Source organism: Talpa occidentalis, unplaced genomic scaffold (assembly GCF_014898055.3).
Source record: "Talpa occidentalis isolate TD23 unplaced genomic scaffold, MPIMG_talOcc4v2.1 talOcc4.5, whole genome shotgun sequence".
Lineage (NCBI taxonomy): Eukaryota > Metazoa > Chordata > Mammalia > Eulipotyphla > Talpidae > Talpa > Talpa occidentalis.
This window is the reverse complement of record NW_023604861.1, coordinates 59316521-59335182: the sequence shown is the minus strand read 5'-3', so window position 1 is coordinate 59335182 and position 18662 is coordinate 59316521. Positions and strand designations below refer to the sequence as shown.

Below are 18662 nucleotides of genomic sequence, written 5' to 3'. Positions count from 1 at the left end.
TACTCCCCTTCGGGCTCTCGGGGAGCTGGGCTGGGAGGGCGCGGAGGGGCGGGCGGTGCGCCGCGCGCCGCCCCGGGCTCTGAGGTCGGCGAGTCGCCTTCTGAGCGGGCGGCGGCGGCGCTTCTCCAGAGCGCATGGAAAAACCATCTACTCCAAGAGCACCCCTTGGGCAAGCAGCCCTTGAGCCCTGATTATGTAGAACTTTCCAGAACTTCCAAATTTGTCAAGGGACTGGGAATCTTGATAGCTTTCAAAGAGCTGCGCCCATTTCCCCTTCCAGGACAAAACTACACAGGGTGTCCCCCTCGGAAGGCTGGAGTTCAGGCCGCTCGTGGAGCCCGAGCGACACCCGCCGCTGACCTGAGGCTCGCTTCGCCGGGGGCGGCGGGGCAGCCGGGCTGCGGGAGCAGACCCCGCGCAGAGACGGCGGCTCCCGGCGCGCTCTCCGCTGGGCCCCGCTGCGGGGGCCCCGGGCGTTACAGCAGGAAACGCTCCGTCCCGTTTTCCGTCTCCCAGTCAAAACATTTGTCTGAATCTCGAAATAACTTTTCTGATAGTACGGAAAAGAAACACGACAAATACACTCACCCTCAGGCTAGCGGCAGCGAAGCATTTCCCCTGCTTTTTCACTAGTCGCAGGAATTGAATTTTTGATGATTTACCTGACTGCTGGAGCTTCGGGGTGCGTTCTCCCCACCTCCTTTCCCACTTCATCTGGTTGTCAACTCATTTCTCAGGTTTTTGTTTTGTTTTCTTTTAAAGCTCCGGGCGCTCAGTTCCATCGTACCCACCGCCCGTCTAACTCAGCTTCTGTCAATGGTCAGTACCAGCCTCAGCGTCTGTGCAGTAGCCCTCACTGAACGCGTCGTGTTTTCGGTTCCTTTGATTCACAGCGACCGAAAAGTTTTGCTTTGCATACTTTTCTTTCTTTCCTTCTTTTTTTTTTACCTCGCGTTCGGTGACGGTGCTCTCCTCGCAATCACAGATTTTTTTCTCCTCCCGGATATTTGAGATGTTTTTATTTTCGCAGGGACCTAAAGCATTAGAACTTTAGCATGTGCTAACTCACCCTCCAGGATTAACACTAAACGATGCAATCAGTGAATCAAAACAGACTGTCATATCACTAAACACGAATATCTCCATTAACCTGGATAATTATGTCACTTCCAAGAAGGACGTAATAAAAAGCGGAATTCTTGCGAATAAATAAAATTATGGAAGTTCTGCTTCTGAGGTCTGGATGCCAAAGGAATGTTCGGTCTTTTTAAAAAGGGCTTTTAACTGATAAGCAATTATTAATATGAAATAAAATGTGGAAAGCCAGCCCTTTCAGGATGCCTGCACATAGTAGGTACTCACTGAGTGTGTAGCCTTCCTTCTCTCTCTTCTTCCCATCCGTGGAAATTTTGGCAGGAGCCACACACTTCCGTAAGAAAATGATGCTCAAACTTCGCTCTGGCTCATGTATCTCCACTTAAACCCCCCCTCCCCCAAAACACCCTCAAAAGTATCCAGGGAACTTTAATAGCTTATTAAAACTTAGTGGAAATTGCTAGACCAAATTTTTAAATGTGGTAATTACAGACATATAGTTGGAAACACATTAAATTATTTAAAACTTTTCAGTAGCTGTAATAGGTAGCGGTTACCATATGATTTCGTTTACCAATTTCTACAGTAAAAACGAAAATTGTGGGCTCCTGCTCACTTCTTGTGTTTCTGCTAGAACACTCTTCACCCACAAACTCATCTAACTCGACCTCATAGATTTCATAGCGCATTTTCCCTCTCGCATTGTTCAGCTATCTACTTTTGAGACTTGCGGTCATTTTTTTTTCCTACAAAGTATAAACCCAGAAAACATTGAAGGAGATGGCAGCACCGAGAGGCAATGACCCACCTGCCCACTCCTCGGGCCCTGGGGCGGACGCGCTGGAGGAGAGGGCGCGAGAGGCTTGCGGGTCCCGCCCGGCCACCTGGTCCGGGCCGCGTTTCTTGAGGGCCCACTCGCAGGGATTGCACCGTCACGTCGTAGCGAGTTTCCTGGCAACTTTGCACTCACTGCTCTCGCAGCAGAAGAGAATTCCCGCACGTTCGCCTCTGCCTCAAATGTTTAAGTGTTTAGAAAGCGCTCCGCGTGGCCATTGTGCCATTTCTCCTTCTAAATCAGGAGGCTGATGGCCGCGGTGACCTGGTCGTCCGCCACGCGCCTCCGCCGGGAGCCGCGCTGACCCGGGAGTGACCCGCAAAGGGCGCCCTCAGGGGCGCACGCGGCTCCCGCAGAGGCGGCGCGGGGCGGGCTCCCACGGGCGGGCTCTCGACGCCCCGCGCGCGAGGCCCACGTGCGCCGCCCGCAGCTCCGCAGACAGGTGGCCGCGGAGGGGCTGTGGCGAGACTGAGGGACCAGGTCGTGGTTTCAGAACAGGTCTGGACGCCGTGGGGGTCTGTCTCGAAGAAGACGGCACGCTGTGCGGACAGAAACCTCCCCCGCCCTCCGCCCCAGGGGTCCGCGAGGCGGGCTGCGCGTGTGGAGCCTCCTCAGTGCCCCAGCCGGTCGGCTCCCGCGGAGTCGGGGGCGGCCCGTGGAGGCCACAGTAAGTTCGCAGCCTCGGATTCTGTCAGAATTGAAAATTAAAAAAATTCCAAGTCCAGCCCCGAAGCTGCTGTCTGAGGCGCACCCCGGCGCCCCCTCAAATGCCGTCTCAGGAGTCGAGAGTCGTGGATGACTAGACTTTGCGCAACTTGACGCCGCGCCTGAAGGGCCCGCGGAGCCCCTCGCTTGCCGCGCGCCGGTGCCTCCCGGGCCAGGTAGTTTTTGCGAAGCGAGACTTGAAGTGCGGGCCCCCGCCCCCGTCGCCCACCCCCGGCCGCAGCTGGGAACGGCTCCGGGGCTCTCCGGTGCAGAAGGACCGACGCGGGAGGACCGCGGCTCCCAGGACCCTCGCAGCGCCGGCCGGGCCTCGCCCCGAGGGCCGCAGGGCGCACCCGGCGAGGCGCGGAGCTGCAGCGGCTGAGGGGAGCCCACCCGAGCTCCCGCGCGGCGGCGGCGTCCGAGGTGCTTCCAGGCGCAGCTAGGAGCGAGGTGCGCTCAGGGGGGATCGCTTTTCCAGCTCCGAGGCGCAGGCAAGTCTGGCGGGGAGGGCTCAGGGCCGGGAGGAACGCTCTGCTCCCGCCCGGAATCACGCCGGTCTCGCCCGCTCGCCGGGCGCCCCTGCTGAGGGTCTCTGCACTCCCAGCTGCGGCCGCGCAGCCCGGGCCTGATAGAGCGTCGCCCCCAGCCGCAGTTGCGCGGCGGCACTGCCTTCTGGGGACAGTCTGGCCTCAGGCCTGGCCGCAGGTCGTCTAGTGGGACCAGCTAGGCCTCGGCGCGAGTCTCTGCAGATGGCTGGGTGGCAGGGAAACCCCAGACGCCGGCCTAGATGCCGATAATTCACAAGGGTATTTCCAGGCCCCCATGGCTCTGGACAGGGGTTAGCTCAAAGTCAGGTCTCTTTTTGACCAAAAAAGAATTACACAAGTTTCCCCAAATCTGCAATTAGTGAACTCAAGGCCAGCTGCTTCCTTAGGCTCCTGGAGGGGCTTTTGCATGTGGTAGTGAGTTTGGGACTTTACCTCCAGTGAGCTGATCACACAGACTTGAAGTGGGTTACGACCCGGGAAGGCTGCATGGCCTGTTCATGAATGTGTCTCTTTCATGGCGTACTGTATGTTCTCCACACTCCTGGGTAGTCTTGCGCCAGGCCGGAGAGGTGGTCTTCCCTTCAGGACTAGTCTCACATGAGGGTGACAGGCTTATCTGACAGACTTGACCAGGAGACAGGACCTGATTGTGAGTGGAGGGACAGAGGTGGCTAAGACAGCTAAGCTAGCTTTCTCCCTGTGAAAAAAAGGCCTGGAAGTTTTGCTGCCTTCATTAAGAAGACAGAGTGGACATACCCTGTCTAAAGGTGGACAGGACAAGGCCTATGCACTCAGACTCCAAGTTAGAATCAGAAATCTATATTTTCCTGGCTGAGTTTCTGGTATTTTAAGTTTCTTTCCTATTTGTTTCCTGCTTCCACTTTAGTCAGGTGTTTTTGAAAATCTTGCCAAAAGGAAATAATTCAGTTAAATATTTATTAAGAGCCTACTATATACCAGGCACAAGACTGAGACAGTGAACAAGAAAGTTCCTGTCCTTACAGAGCTTACAATCCAATTTTCTCTATAGAAAAAAGCACAGGTAATTAAACTATGCTGTGAAAAGAAATATATGGGCATATTCATGGTGCAGTAAGCATGGCTATTTGGGGCTATATACAAGAAACTCAATACCTCTGGAATATACAGAGCAGAGGACTAGCCGGTGATATAGAGAGACACTTCCTGGTGATTAGTCTGGACCCAGGAGAGAAGTTCAAAGGAGAGCAATGCATCATGGAAACCTTCCTTGTGGTGGCACAGGAAATTAAGCTGACTATTTCAGATGTCCCCTAGGCTTCCCTTCTAACACTTAAGATTTGAAGGATTCATTTTATTTTATCAAGGGAGCTGGTATTTCTGTGTTAGCACTACTGAGGCATGTGCAGAAAATTGAAACATCTATGTCTGTTCTATCTACATGGTCAATACTTCAGAATTTGAAAAAAAAATCCCTTAAGAGAACCCATCTGGCAGGAAATTTTGTGAAACTATTGGTCAGAAAATTGATATTTGAAATTAAACCAAGATAGTGACAAAAACATTTTTCTCTCCTTGCAGAGTTTATATTCCAGTGGAAAATGCAGAGAAATAAATACAAGATGTTTAATATTCCTCAGAAATAAAGGGCAGCAGACAGGGCAGACTTGAAACTCTGAGAAGCCAGGTCATGGGTTGGGACATTTAACTCAAGCTAGATAGGGAGGCCCCACTGGGAAATCTGGGAGAACATTCATGAGAGAAGGCTTTTGTGGGTTGATGTTGGAGCCTTCACAACATTAATGAGTCTCAGGATTGTTATAAGCTGATAATCGTTCTAAGAGACAAAAGAAAGATCCTGCAAAAAACTAGACTTTAGAGCGCTGGGCTACAAAGCTGCCAACAGCCTCTGCAGCGCCTGTTCTATCCCCTCCCCCCGGAAAGGGTCCCACATGGCTCAACAGACCTCTCCTGTCTGGCCCTCTGCTCCCCTCAGCAGTGTATTTCGTCAGTCTGCCTGTTCTGTTCCCTGCTCTGGCTCTGGTGAATTCTCTCACCCTCCCGTGCTTCTGACTGTACCCAGTGCTTGTATAAATAAATAAATAAATATTTAAAAAAAAAAAAAAAAGGTGTTAGCTTTATGTCACAGTTACTAATTGTGAAAATTCCTATACTTTTAATTGGAGCTCATAAATCCCTTTGTAGCATTATTGATCTGGTAGGAAGGAGCCATTCAGTGATTGCCTGTTATGTGTTATAGGCATTTCACATATATTTCCTCAACAATTTTTTGTTTCCACTTTATGGAATAGGATACTGAGAATCAGAAAATTTTGATAACCTGCTTAAGATCACTCAACTGATAAGTGGTAGAGCTTCAATTCAAACCCAAAAACACAAACTATGCTTTGAGTACTTGCTAGTCATTTTATCCCTCCTTGGCCTGTTTCCTCAACTAAAACAGCTGGACAACTATTCCTTACTGTTACCTCATGGAGCATTCTTAAAATCGAAAAGCACTTTTAGAAAAAAAGCTGTTCCTAATTGTTTAGCTTAATTTATTTATTTATTTATTTATTTAAAAGATTTATTTATTTATTTATACATGCACTGGGTGCAGTCAGAAGCGCGGGAGGGTGAGAGAATTCACCAGAGCCAGAGCAGGGAGCAGAGCAGGGAGCAGAGCAGGCAGAAGGACCGAAGTACACTGCTGAGGGGAGCAGCGGGCGGCAGGAGAGGTCTGCGCGCCATGTGGGACCCTCCTCCAGTGGCCGGGGAGCAGCCGGGGATCGAACTGGCGCTGCAGAGGCTGCGGGCAGCCTCGCAACCCAGCGCTCAACCACTGCGCCACCGGGGAGGCCCTGTTTAGCTTAATTTAATGTTATAAGAAGTAAATTCTAATAATAGGCTTTATCTGTTTTTGGAAAAAAATCTGTAGTCCAGGAGGATCAGATTTTGTTTCGGTTTTTTCCTACTCCAACTGTATTTTACTTTTATTGTATTTTTTTTTATGGCGTTAACCTTGGTTTATAACACTGTATCTAGTTTAGAGGTATAGGTTTACACTCAGACATATGTTATCACACCATATCCACCACTGAAGCACCCATAGCCCTCCCCACAGTCCTTTGGTGCCCCTCCTCCTTTGCTCCTCACCCTCATCTGTCCCCTTTGGTAGTCTCAAATCTGCAGTTAGATTTCTAGGTTTAGTTCTGCTGTTCCTTTGTTTTGTATCTCTATATTTCACGAATGGGTGAAATCATCCAGTATTTGTCTTTTTCCTTATGACTTATTTCACTTAGCATAATCCTCTCCAGTTCTATCCATGTTGTCACAAATGGCAAGATTTCATATTTTTTTATAACTGATTAATATTCAGTTGTGTTTATATACCACACCCTCTTAATCCATTTATCTGTCGTTGGGCACTTAGGTTGTTTCCATAACTGAGCTATTCTGAGTAGTGTTGCAATGAACAAGGACATGCATATATCCCTTTGAAGTAGCGTTTTTGCAGTCTTCAGGTTGATACCTAGGAATGGAATTACTGGATCATATGGTAGATCTATTTTTAATATTTTGAGAAACTTCCATACTATTTTCCATATGGGATGGACTAGTCTAAATTCCCACCAGTGGTGTATGAGGTTTCCTTTTTCTCCATACCATTGCCAATACTTGTTTCTGGTCTTTATGATATGAGTCATTCTCATAGGTGTGACGTGGCAGAGGATCAGATTTTGATGACTTATTGGTGTCTTTTATTTTATTAATTAATTTAAGGCCAAACATTTATTGGACACAGTAATATTGTACTGAGCCTGCAGAGATAGAGATTAAGGTCAATTTCTTGTTGAAAAGGATCTTCAAGTCTAGTGAATAAAAGGAGGATATAAACAGGTAAGTTATTAAAATGAGCCATAACAAATGTCCAGGTCTCTTAAGATCTAAATTACATTTTGAATCTGAGTCTCCCTTGTCCATGCTGGAAGCTTTGTCTCTTAACAGTGACTCTCAAGCCAAAGACATTTGGGCAGTTTGTTAAAAACAGAATTCCACTTCACTCTTGTAGAGTCAGATTTTCAGGAAGTGGGCCTAACTTTTCATTTAAAAATGTTCCCCAGTGTTTCTTATGAAGACTGCCTAGGCCAGAACTTGGGAAAAAGAGCTAGATCACTTGATGATAGTCAAGTGGCTTAAAGAGAAACAGCTCCCCAGTCTCTGACTGTGAATAGGGATGTGGTCTTACTCTACCATCAAAAGTTAAGAATCCAAACTCACTTAAGGAATTGGGTTAAGGGGTGGGAAAGGTTGGCAGCAAGTCTTCAAAGCAGTGATAGGTGGCACACTATTGAACACATTATGTGTGTGTTGGGGAGGCCAGTATTTTGGCTGACAGTTTTACCCATCAATTCATCTAAAACTGTTAGTGGATGCCATCCAACTATATAGCATATAGTTGATTAGATCATATCAAATCCAAATATTCTTTTTTTAAAAGCCAATTATTCTTTTATTCAAATGAAACTTTACTGAAGGTTGACATTTAAAGAACTACTGTGACTGAAGCAGAGGATAGGTGAGGAAGAGATGGGTGCTCCGCAAACCACTGAGGCGGCCATGTATTCAGCAACTTTGAGGTCCTTGAAGTAAGGACTAGACGACCTTTTTGTACTTTAGGTTAGGCACCAGTAGGCACATAAGAGATGCACAGTATTGATGCTATTTCACCCATATTCATATGTCTTCAGACCCTTTGGGACGTGAAAGATTATGAAAGCGGAGTCCTCACAGATTGATTAGTGCCCTTTTAAAAGAGACTTCAGAAAACATCCCTGATCCTTCTGCCGTGTGAGGATACTGTGAAAAGACCTGTTTGTGAACCAGGACTTGGGTTCTCAACAGACACTGAAGTTACTGGAACTATGATCTTAGTTTAGGCTTCCTAGCCTCCAAAATAGTGATAAGTAAATTTCATTTGTTTTTAAGTTATTTGGTCTGTAGAATTTTGTTAGAGCAGCCCATATGGACTAAGATATTGATTGAATAACTGAGTGAAATGGCATCATTTTGCTTTAAACTGCGTTGAGGAATATAAAGCTTGGTCATACTTTTATCCATTAGTGGCTTATTTTCATCACCAAATTCTTTTGGGCACTCATAGTCCTACTTGCCCTTTTTGAATATGAATTTATAAGGAATTTGACTTTTATAGTACAATTTTCTCTAGAACCATTTCCCTGTGACTTAATTAGGAAAAGAACCCAGATGCAGTCAGGAAAACTTGGGAAATTCAGGCTGTTTTTTGGGTGGTAGGAAGGACAAATAGGAATACAGGAAAATACAATTTGTTTTCTACCTGATTATAAAAACAACATACTTTTACTATAAAAAAGTTTGGAAAATACAGTATAGTACAAAGAAGGAAATAAAATTTACTTTTCCTGTCTTCATCCAGATATAATGCTGGTATTGGTGTCTATCACTCCAGTTATATCTTTATACAGTATATAAACATATATATTTATATATATATTTTTTCCATATTAAGATCAGCCCCTAATATGTTTTATTTTTTATTGTTTTTATTATTTTTTTTAATAGAGGCATGTTTTATTTTTTATTGTTTTTATTATTTTTTTTAATAGAGGCATGTTTTATTTTATTTTATTTATTTGTTTGTTCATTTTGTTTATACATGCACTGGGTACAGTCAGAAGCGTGGGAGGGTGAGAGAATTCACCAGAGCCAGAGCAGGGAGCAGAGCAGGCAGAAGGACCGAAGTACACTGCTGAGGGGAGCAGCGGGCGGCAGGAGAGGTCTGCGCGCCATGTGGGACCCTCCTCCAGTGGCCGGGGAGCAGCCGGGGATCGAACCGGCGTCGCAGAGGCTGCGGGCAGCTTCGCAACCCAGCGCTCAACCGCTGCGCCACCGGGGAGGCCCCCTAATATGTTTTAAACTTACTTTTATCACTAATGAATATACAGGAATGTTTCTTATGTAATTAAATATAGTTCAGTAACATGGTTTTAAAATTTCTGCATCAGAATCAATGGAAGAATATGCTACAATTGTCAAACATTTCTCACTGTTGGACATTTGGGTTATTTTCCATTATTTTCACTGTTATGAAAAATGCAACATTGAGCATCCTTTAATCTCTCTCTGTGTGTTTGTGTCTCAGAACTTACGGTATGTATTTAGTTTTAAAAAATACTGTTGATGTCTGTGGCCACATTGTTCCCTGGGATGTTTGTACTGAGGTAGACTCCTAGTGATGATGTATTCAGGTTCTTACTGCCAGAGCTTACTTTTCATCTGCAATCTTATTCTACCACTTTTGATCAGCATACCATGTTCCTTGCTTTGAGAAGGAAGAGGCGGGTATTAAAGGCCTGGGTGTAGCTTTTTTCCAGAAATTAGATTTAAAAATTGATCAATATTTTTCTTTTTTTTTTTTAAGATTTATTTATTATTCATGCATACAAGAACTGCGGTATGCATACAAGAACAGGCCAGAGGTTAGGGGGGTGAGAGGATTCACCAGAGATAGAGTGGGGAACAGAACAGGAGGACTGACTGAAATACACTGCTGAGGGGAGCAGCAGGTAAGTCAGGAGAGGTCTGCTGTGCCATGTGGGCAGCTCCCTGGCTGGGGATTGAACTCATGCTACAGTGGCTGTGGACAGCTTCATAGGTTGTGTTCCAAATCCCTGTGCCGCGAGGGAGGCCCAATATTTTGCTTTTCTTCAAAAGCAGTAAAGTCTGAGGAAGGCTGGCTCTTGTCTGCTGTTCTTAATGCCTGTAGGGCAATCTAAGTGTATTCTTCTTGGTGTCAGAGACTCATCCTGGGACTTAAATGAGACATTACCCTAGAAGAAACCCTGCCACTATGACCACCACCACTTCTGAACTGAGTCTGTCATTGTTTCCAAATTTGCTTTGGGAACCTTTCTAGAAGTTACATTTATTTGTGTGGAGTCTGAAACAAGTCACTTGACCACACTTGTGATATGAGTCACATTAGAATAACGATCTAAAAAGGTGGTAAGTTGTTCTGCCTAAATCAAAGCAATAATGGTGTGAGTATTAGCATTTATAGCTACAAACAGTACCTCCTAACTCCTCTCTGTTCAGTCTTGATTTGGCATTTTTATCATGATGTGTACATGAAGTGTGTGTGTGTGTGTATTTTATTTTGGACAAAAGCTCCATATGTTACCCATACCTTTTACCCATTTCAGGAAAGTGTGAAATATGCTGACTTTCTTTTCTTTCTTTGCTCTCAAAACTGAAAAATTGGCAGAATCCTTAATTTTTAACTTGGCAGTATTACAATTTACAGGCAAGAGAGGCAAGCCAAATTGGGTGAAAATTGTTTGAGTTTTTTTTTTAAGTCTTAGGCAGTGAAAATCATGTAGCTGAGTGTGCACATTCAGATGTTTTCTGCCTGATGTTTAACCACATTCATTGGCACTGCCAGATGTAGTTAAAGCTTCCCAGTGAAGGCGTGTGATGTCCAGGAGATTTATGGCCATCCTTTCCAGGTTGTTAATATTAAAATGACTGTTGGTTTAATTGTTTTGAAATATTGATTGGGGAAATATGAAATGTGATTTTATCCAAGCTTCATAAGTCCTTCTTAATCAAGAATGAAATAAACATAGACTCAAGGGTTTGGAGGTCAAAATCAGACATGTTTTCAGGCCTGATCTTTTTCCCTGGGTTCCTGGAACATTCATAGTGCCTGAAGCACAGCAGGAACCTGACAACTTTTGAGTACAGGCTTTCTCTTTTGAATGCTGAGAGCTTTGAAATTGTCTTCACAAAGAGGGAGGATTCATAAAGTAATGAAAAGCTGTTTCCTTTTAAAAAAAAAACGACAGCAGCACAAACATCTGGGAATTTATTTAAATACTCTGGTTCCCTGAATTACCCATTTCCTTAATATATATTTTACTTATTTTTCCAAGGGGGTTAAATTTCTACTTTGTGTTTCTCCCAGTTCAGCTGTGTCAGGTTCTTCATTTTAGTATTTAGATTGCTTATTTGAGGACATAAGGTACTTAAGGATAAGACCATGACCAATATATTAGGCAAACTACAAGGCAAGCTGTGTTTTGGAGAAGAGGGCATGGGATGTTGTTTGATGCCAGGGGCAAAATGATTATTTGTGTGTGGAACAAGTTTCATTACAATATAGCTTAATTTCTTATAAACTGAATAGAAAATAGGTGGCAAAAAGTGTATCTTTGAAAAAATAATTAAGCAACAATATCTCACTACTGGAATTAAGCAAAAATGTCATTTTCTTTCTTCTTTTTAAAACTTGAATTCCTCTTTCCAATTTCAGAAGTTATGGGGCTTCTCTTTCTTCTACCTTTCTCTCCCTCACCTTGAAGTTTCTCAAACAGTGAAAATGTATGTATGGTAGAAGGAGGTGGTATTAGGGCAGTGGTGAGAACATTCAGGAAGTTAGGATGGTTTGTACACTTAGAACATAATTTATGTCTCTCTGGGGCTGTCAGATCTGGACCAGTTTAAAAACTTGGATATACCTAAATACTTCAGTATGTAATATCACTATGTATGTGACAGTGAGCATTCAAAGCTTCCTGTACTGTCAGTATGACTTTATCTCTTTTTTCTGTTTTACTTATCATATTTGTAGTAAGTGAAACTGGTATAGATGTCAGTATTTAGGGTTGGGATATTTTTTGACTAATTGAACTGTATTAGCATGTGACTTGCCAGTTTATAATTAATTCAAACAGGATAAAAATATAAATGAGATATATTGATCAGTATGACTAAATTATTTTTTTAAAATTTTTTTTTATAGAGGCATGTTTTATTTATTTATTTATTTGTTTGTTTGGTTTTTTTTTTTTTTTTTTTTTTTTTGGTTTATACATGCACTGGGTACAGTCAGAAGCGCGGGAGGGTGAGAGAATTCACCAGAGCCAGAGCGGGGAGCAGAGCAGGCAGAGGGACTGAAGTACACTGCTGAGGGCAGCAGCGGGCGGCAGGAGAGGTCTGCGCGCCATGTGGGACTCTCCTTTGGTGGCCGGGGAGCAGCCGGGGATCGAACCCGCGCCGCAGAGGCTGTGGGCAGCTTCGCAACCCAGCGCTCAACTGCTGCGCCACCCGGGAGGCCCCGGTATGACTAAATTAAATAGAATTTAATCTAGGTGTATTTAGTAGGCATTTTGGAAATCACAATTACTGCTGTGAACTTTCTATAGTATATATTTTACAGATTTCTATACACATACCTGAACCCTATCTTATTCCAATCTTCTTATTACATTCCTGTTGACAATAGTCATTTATTATAACCCTCCCCACATTTATTATAAACTCTCTCAAGTTATATTTACAGTTAAGAATTTATGTATGTCACAGCAACTCAGCTATGTACAGAAGCCAGGTAATCTCACTGCTCTGAAACAGTTTTCAACTTTCGGGAAATAATTATATGTTAATTTAAAGATAAACAGAGGGCCTCCCTGGTGGCCTAAGGGTTAAATCTCAACACTATCGGGCCTCCCAGGTGGCGCAGCGGTTGAGCGCTGGGTTGCGAAGCTGCCCGCGGCTGCAGTGCCGGTTCGATCCCCGGCTGCTCCCCGGCCACCAGAGGAGGGTCCCACATGGCGCGCAGACCTCTCCTGCCGCCCGCTGCTCCCCTCAGCAGTGTACTTCGGTCCTTCTGCCTGCTCTGCTCCCTGCTCTGGCTCTGGTGAATTCTCTCACCCTCCCGCGCTTCTGACTGTACCCAGTGCATGTATAAACAAAACAAACAAAATAAATAAATAAATGAAAAACATGCCTCCAAAAAAAAAAAAAAAAAAATCTCAACACTATCACTGCTATATTGCTCTTCACAGCAGCTGAGTTCAATCCCCAGGCAGGGAGCTAACCCACCTATGGTACAGCAGACCCCCCTGTCTCACCTGCTGCTCCCCTCAGCAGTGTATTTCAGTAAATCTGCTTCCTTGGCTCCAACTCTGTCACTAGTGAACACCCCTTTCCCCCCAGCACCTCTAGCCTACACTCCAGTTCTTCTATGCAAAAATAAAGAAATAAAATCTTTAAAAAATAAACAGAGAATATTTCTTATACAAACATTATGCCCCAGGCTCATCTGGTAATGACATATTGCTTTTCACTTATCACAATGAAATGTATCTTTGGAAACTGAGAAGAACCAAAATATATTTTAGTGGGTTTTAAATAGCTGTTTTTATGTAGCAATGGACATGTAGAAAATGTAGGGTTTGATTTGGCAGTTGCCTATCCTGTTTGAATCCTATTCATTTGCCCTCATCTCATAAAATTAGATTGCAGAACATTTCTAAAAAATTTTAACCAATTAAGTTGTCTAGTCTATTTGTAAAAAGGAAAAAGTAGTTAATTGTGATTTGTCGGTTACTTCTTTTTCAATTTAATCTCTTCTTGTTTACATAAAAGTATATTTTGAATTTTCCCTCTACCACCTCAAATATATGAATTATCTGAAGACTGTCTTCAGAGGGTATATATTTGTACATTATTTGAATTCTATGTTTGGTATCACTTTCTGGGTCAGATGGAATTATCAACTTTTTTTTTTTTTTTTAAAGATTTATTTATTTATTTATACAAGCACTGGGGTACAATCAGAAGCGCAGGAGGGTGAGAGAATTCACCAGAGCCAGAGAGGAGAGCAGAGCAGGCAGACACACAAAGTACACTGCAGAGGGGTCTGCACGCCATATGGGACCCTCGCCCCGTGGCCGGGTATCTAACTGGAGCTGCAGAGGCTGTGGGCAGCTTCACAACCCAGAGCTCAACCGCTGCGCCATCGGGGAGGCCCAGAATTATCAACTTTTTAATCTAGATATGGTGAAATAGAAAATGAAGGAGAGGGGTCTCCCAGTTTTTCATTTTCTGAAATATCATTTTTCAGGGACATGAATGGAATATACAGTTTCACTCTGGCACCCTTTGGATGTTAGTAAACATATGTATAGTTCCCAAATAGGAGAGAGTGCCTTTCCTGGAAAATAGAAGTCTAGGCCCCTTTAAGTATAAAGATGTAGTGCAGTAAGTTCCATAAGTAGTTCATTGTTGAGATCCAGAAATACATTTTTGCTTTGTGATACATAGAGATTTCATTAGCAAGGATGAAAGTGCCTATTACTCTGTCATAATACACTTACTTTGATTAATAAGAGGACTGAGAGTTGTAGATGTTTTTGTTTGTTTTGATGTGTGTGTTTGTATGTGGAGAGAGGCTGTTTGGTGAAGACAAGGCAATGTGAGAGTAGTTCTGGGGAGTCTAATTCCATTGGGAACATCTCCAAATTTCTCATCTGATCTTGGTAATGTTTGAATATCTCATTTCACAGTACCTGACTCTATTAATAAATTGGTCTGCAGTGGAAATTGATACCTCTGCTGTGTAGTCATCCTCTCCTACCCTGCTCCCTTCACGCCTCCATTTGGCCCTTGATCCTTGGATTGGGTCACAACCTTTGAGGAAGAGGAACAAAAAGCTGAATTGGCAATCATCCCAGTGATCTGGGTTCTAATTACTTAAGGTCTACATTTTTTTGGGAATTGTGCCTATGGGTATTTTGTGGGAAGGATGCATTTCTTAATAAATAACTCCACTTTAAACTTTTGTTTGGATCCAGCAGGGGATATAAAAAATAATTAGCGACTAGGGGCACAATTGAAAGTATAAGATTTACACTCAAACCAAGAACTTTATTTGCATATCAAATAAGTGACAGAGTCATGCTTGATGTCTTTAGAATCTTTCTCATAATCAGTAAGGAAAGTGAAACCAGATGTTTCATTTAAGCTCTGAATTATGTTACTTAAAAAATAAAAATCACGTTTCTTTAAGTATCCTTTACGTCCAATCTAACTCTTTCTCTAGATAAAATTCCTAGAAAGTACAATGGCATTTTCAGAGCGGAACCTGTTTTTTTTTTTTTTTTTTTTTTTGGTTTGTTTGTTTGTTTGTTTGGATTCAACCTTTCTTTGTGAAGTTACATACAGATTTTGTCCATTTGCCATTTGTTATACATTTCTTAAAGTGCTATTTTTGTTGTGGTTTTCGTGTTCTCATCCAAAACATAGCAACATCTTGTCATGGAAAAATACTAGACTGGAAGCATCAATTCTCCTCTCAGCTTTACCATTAAATGAAAAGATTTGCGCTTTTGGAAAAGCACTTTACCTCTTTGGACTTCAGTTTTATTCAGTTGAGCACTGCTACATAAGTTTCCTCATTTCATCTAACATTTTAAGTCTTTACCAGAACATTGTACATCATAATGAATGAAAATGGAAACTCATCTGTGAAGATTTCACATCTCAAGCTTCAGAGACATCAGCAGAAGGTGTGCATTAGAAAAGCAAATACCATTAACTTATTGAACTGACAATTAACAAATTAAAGGTATTAATTGTATTAATAATAATAATGCTATGCTAGAATTGCATATTCATTGCAGAAAATTTTTGAAATTCAAAAAAAAAGGAAAAAAAATTATCTACTCTCATTACTCAGACAGAACTAACCAGTAATATTTTATTATATTTTCATTCTTTTGGGCTCTCTATATTTCTCTTGTATTCTGTGCCATATATGATTTATTTTTATAAAGTTTGACTCATATTGTTCGTGCTATTTTGTGTTTCTTTTTTTTAATTTGAGAAAACTTTGTGAGTTGCTTCCATGTCTTTATTCTGAAACATGATTTTTAAAAGCTTTTTATTTTTGTTTTTGAACCATAAAACAAATTCTTACTGGATATAAAGGTTTAAACAATAACTGGTTTTATGAAGCAGAAAATTAAACTTTCTTTCTATACACTGCCAGCTCACTCACTCTTGGTGACACTTGCTGGAGATAACACTATTATAGTCATCTAAAAAAAGTTAGTGTACACATGTATGTTATGTGTTTAAGAGTTTTTTTATGTAAATAAGGTCATTCCACTCACTCACTGAATCCCACTTTACACTGTGATTTTTTTTTAGGTGGCATCATGGGGTAGATATTTTCTAGTCAGTATATATAGGCAGTGTTGCCTGATGGTAGTAGCAACATAATAATCTCATCAGTTTATGCCCATTTTAATTTTATCACTCTATTGTTGCTGGGCATTGCAGTTGATTTGAAATTATTTTGCTTTTAAAAATATTGCATAAATATCTTGTACCCAGATTTTGGGGTGTATATTTGATTATTTTGCTAGGGCAAATTCCTAGATGGGAAGTGACTGGGTTAATTGTCATACACATGTGACTTTTGATATGTATTGCCAGTTTGCCTACTAAAAGGTCGTCCTGTTTTACATTCCTGAACATTACAGTTATGTAGTATAGCTCTGTCCTGTCCTTTTCCAGCTCTGAATTAAGACAAAATTTTCATCACCACTTGACTGATTTTTACCTCAATTTCAGTTCAGGATCTTCCTTTTAAAATATGGCGTGGGGGAGCAATTCACCTTCTCTGGTGCCTTGATCATCTTTTATTCTTCTTTAAAGGATCCCTGGGAATTTAGGTTCCACTGTACTATATTCCTATTTTTATTTACTATGATGAATGCATAGATCACTAATTTACATATTTCTTTTTTTAAATTTTGAGACTTAAGTTTAGATTTCCTTTCCTATTAAAATAGAAAGTCCTTTGGGAATGATAACTTATTAGGATATTGTTATTTATTTTCCAGTAGAGTTTGGTTTGCTTAAACTTTTAGAAATCTTCATTAGTGGAGGAGAGGAAGAGCTCCCAAGAGCCATGGATAGGGCACCTTATCAAGGTGCACAGTCATTGCTACAGGAAGGAAAAGGAAACTGAATGGAGATTCACTCTAATCAATGGTAATTTAAATGCATTGGAATTTAAAATGACCCAGGCTCAAAGCCTTTTCTTAAGCATATTTTATCTGTATTGAATAACACACTTTAGCATTTTGATTGTAGTGAATTGTGACTATTAGAAGCAAACCACAGTTTTATTCAATCTTTTAAGAAAAGCCGTTTATTATATTGTAGTTGAATGTTTTCCTGATCTTTAGATTTTGTGACTCTGGAGATACTACAGTTGTTGCTATGCCTTTTTCCTAGGAAGAAACTCCCAAATAAGAAGTTTTGAAATATAGCCAACACCATTTTACTATAGCATTCTACTGTGGGAGTTCAGGTTATGACAATGGATTGCAGCAATGACTAGTCATAAAGGAATTGAGATTGTGGTATAATGGGGAGCACGTTCTACCCTAAGCCAGGATGCTTGTTCTTGATTCCTGACCCTGAATTAATAGCCTGAATTACTCTGGCAGGTAGTGTAGGTCATGACAATATATGCAGCTAGTAAATAGTTTTGTAATCAAGCAATTCAGTTTAGGGTCCTAATAACCTATGATATCTTCATTAAATCAAGTAGTCAGAATACAGCCAGATAAAAAGAACACACCTGACCACTCTGTTCAGTTTATGCCATATAGATGGGCCTTTATCCCTTTTTGCCTGAGTTTCTCCAGTTACAGCACAATGTTTGTATCAATAAGACATGATCTAGAATCTGTGATATTTTTCTTTATTCACTTATTGAGCAAATATTTATTGAATGTACCAGGCTCTGTGGTACCCATTTAAATTTGCATTGGTAGGAATCAGCCTGGAAAATACAGAAAGGGAGCCCACTTTACATCTGGCAACCCTGGAGTCTGCATTGTAATGCAAATGACCCAAACCTTTCAAGAACTTCAACCCTGACTCCTCAGCAGTAGGCAGGGTCCATCTTTTCAGTTACTGCCTGAACCTTTTTTCAGTATACAGAAATTGGAATAACAACAACAACAACAACAAAATTTGGAAATTAAAAGCATTTCTCTCCTCATCCATCTTGATTCCCAAATTTCATTACGTACTAATATCTTTAGTCATTTTTTACAGGTGGGAGCAATTTGTTTTTGATAAGTAGTTCAATACCCTTTTTTTTTCTTTTTTAAAATTTTTTAAATTTAATTTTATTTTTTAAGATTTATTTATTTATACAAGCACTGGGTACAGTCAGAAGCACGGGAGGGCGAGAGAATTCACCAGAGCCAGAGCGGGGAACAGAACAGGCAGACTGATGAAATACACTGCTGAGGGGAGCAGCGGGCTGCAGGAGAGGTCTGCTGCACCATGTGGGACCCTTGCCCGGTGGCCGGGGATTGAACCGGCGCTGCAGAGGCTGCGGGCTGCTTCACAACCCAGCGCTCAACCGCTGCGCCACCGGGGAGGCCCTCAATACCCTTTCAATCAGTAAAAGATCAACTTGCCCACACAATTGGATGGTAGATTAAAGACACATTCCAAATATATATTTGCACATACAATTCACAAATGTATGCAGGAACATACATACAACTGTTAGAGCACCCTACCTTGGGTCTTAAGAATAGAGTTTGACCTATAGTTGAGAAATACAAACTGATCCACATATATAT

General features: G+C 42.1%; 1 pseudogene; it reads right to left on the bottom strand.

Moving 5' to 3' along the window:
* Positions 1-2729: 2729 nt before the first annotated feature.
* LOC119258538 (actin-related protein 2/3 complex subunit 3-like) overlaps positions 2730-18662 on the bottom strand; it is a 77430-nt pseudogene continuing 61497 nt past the window's right edge.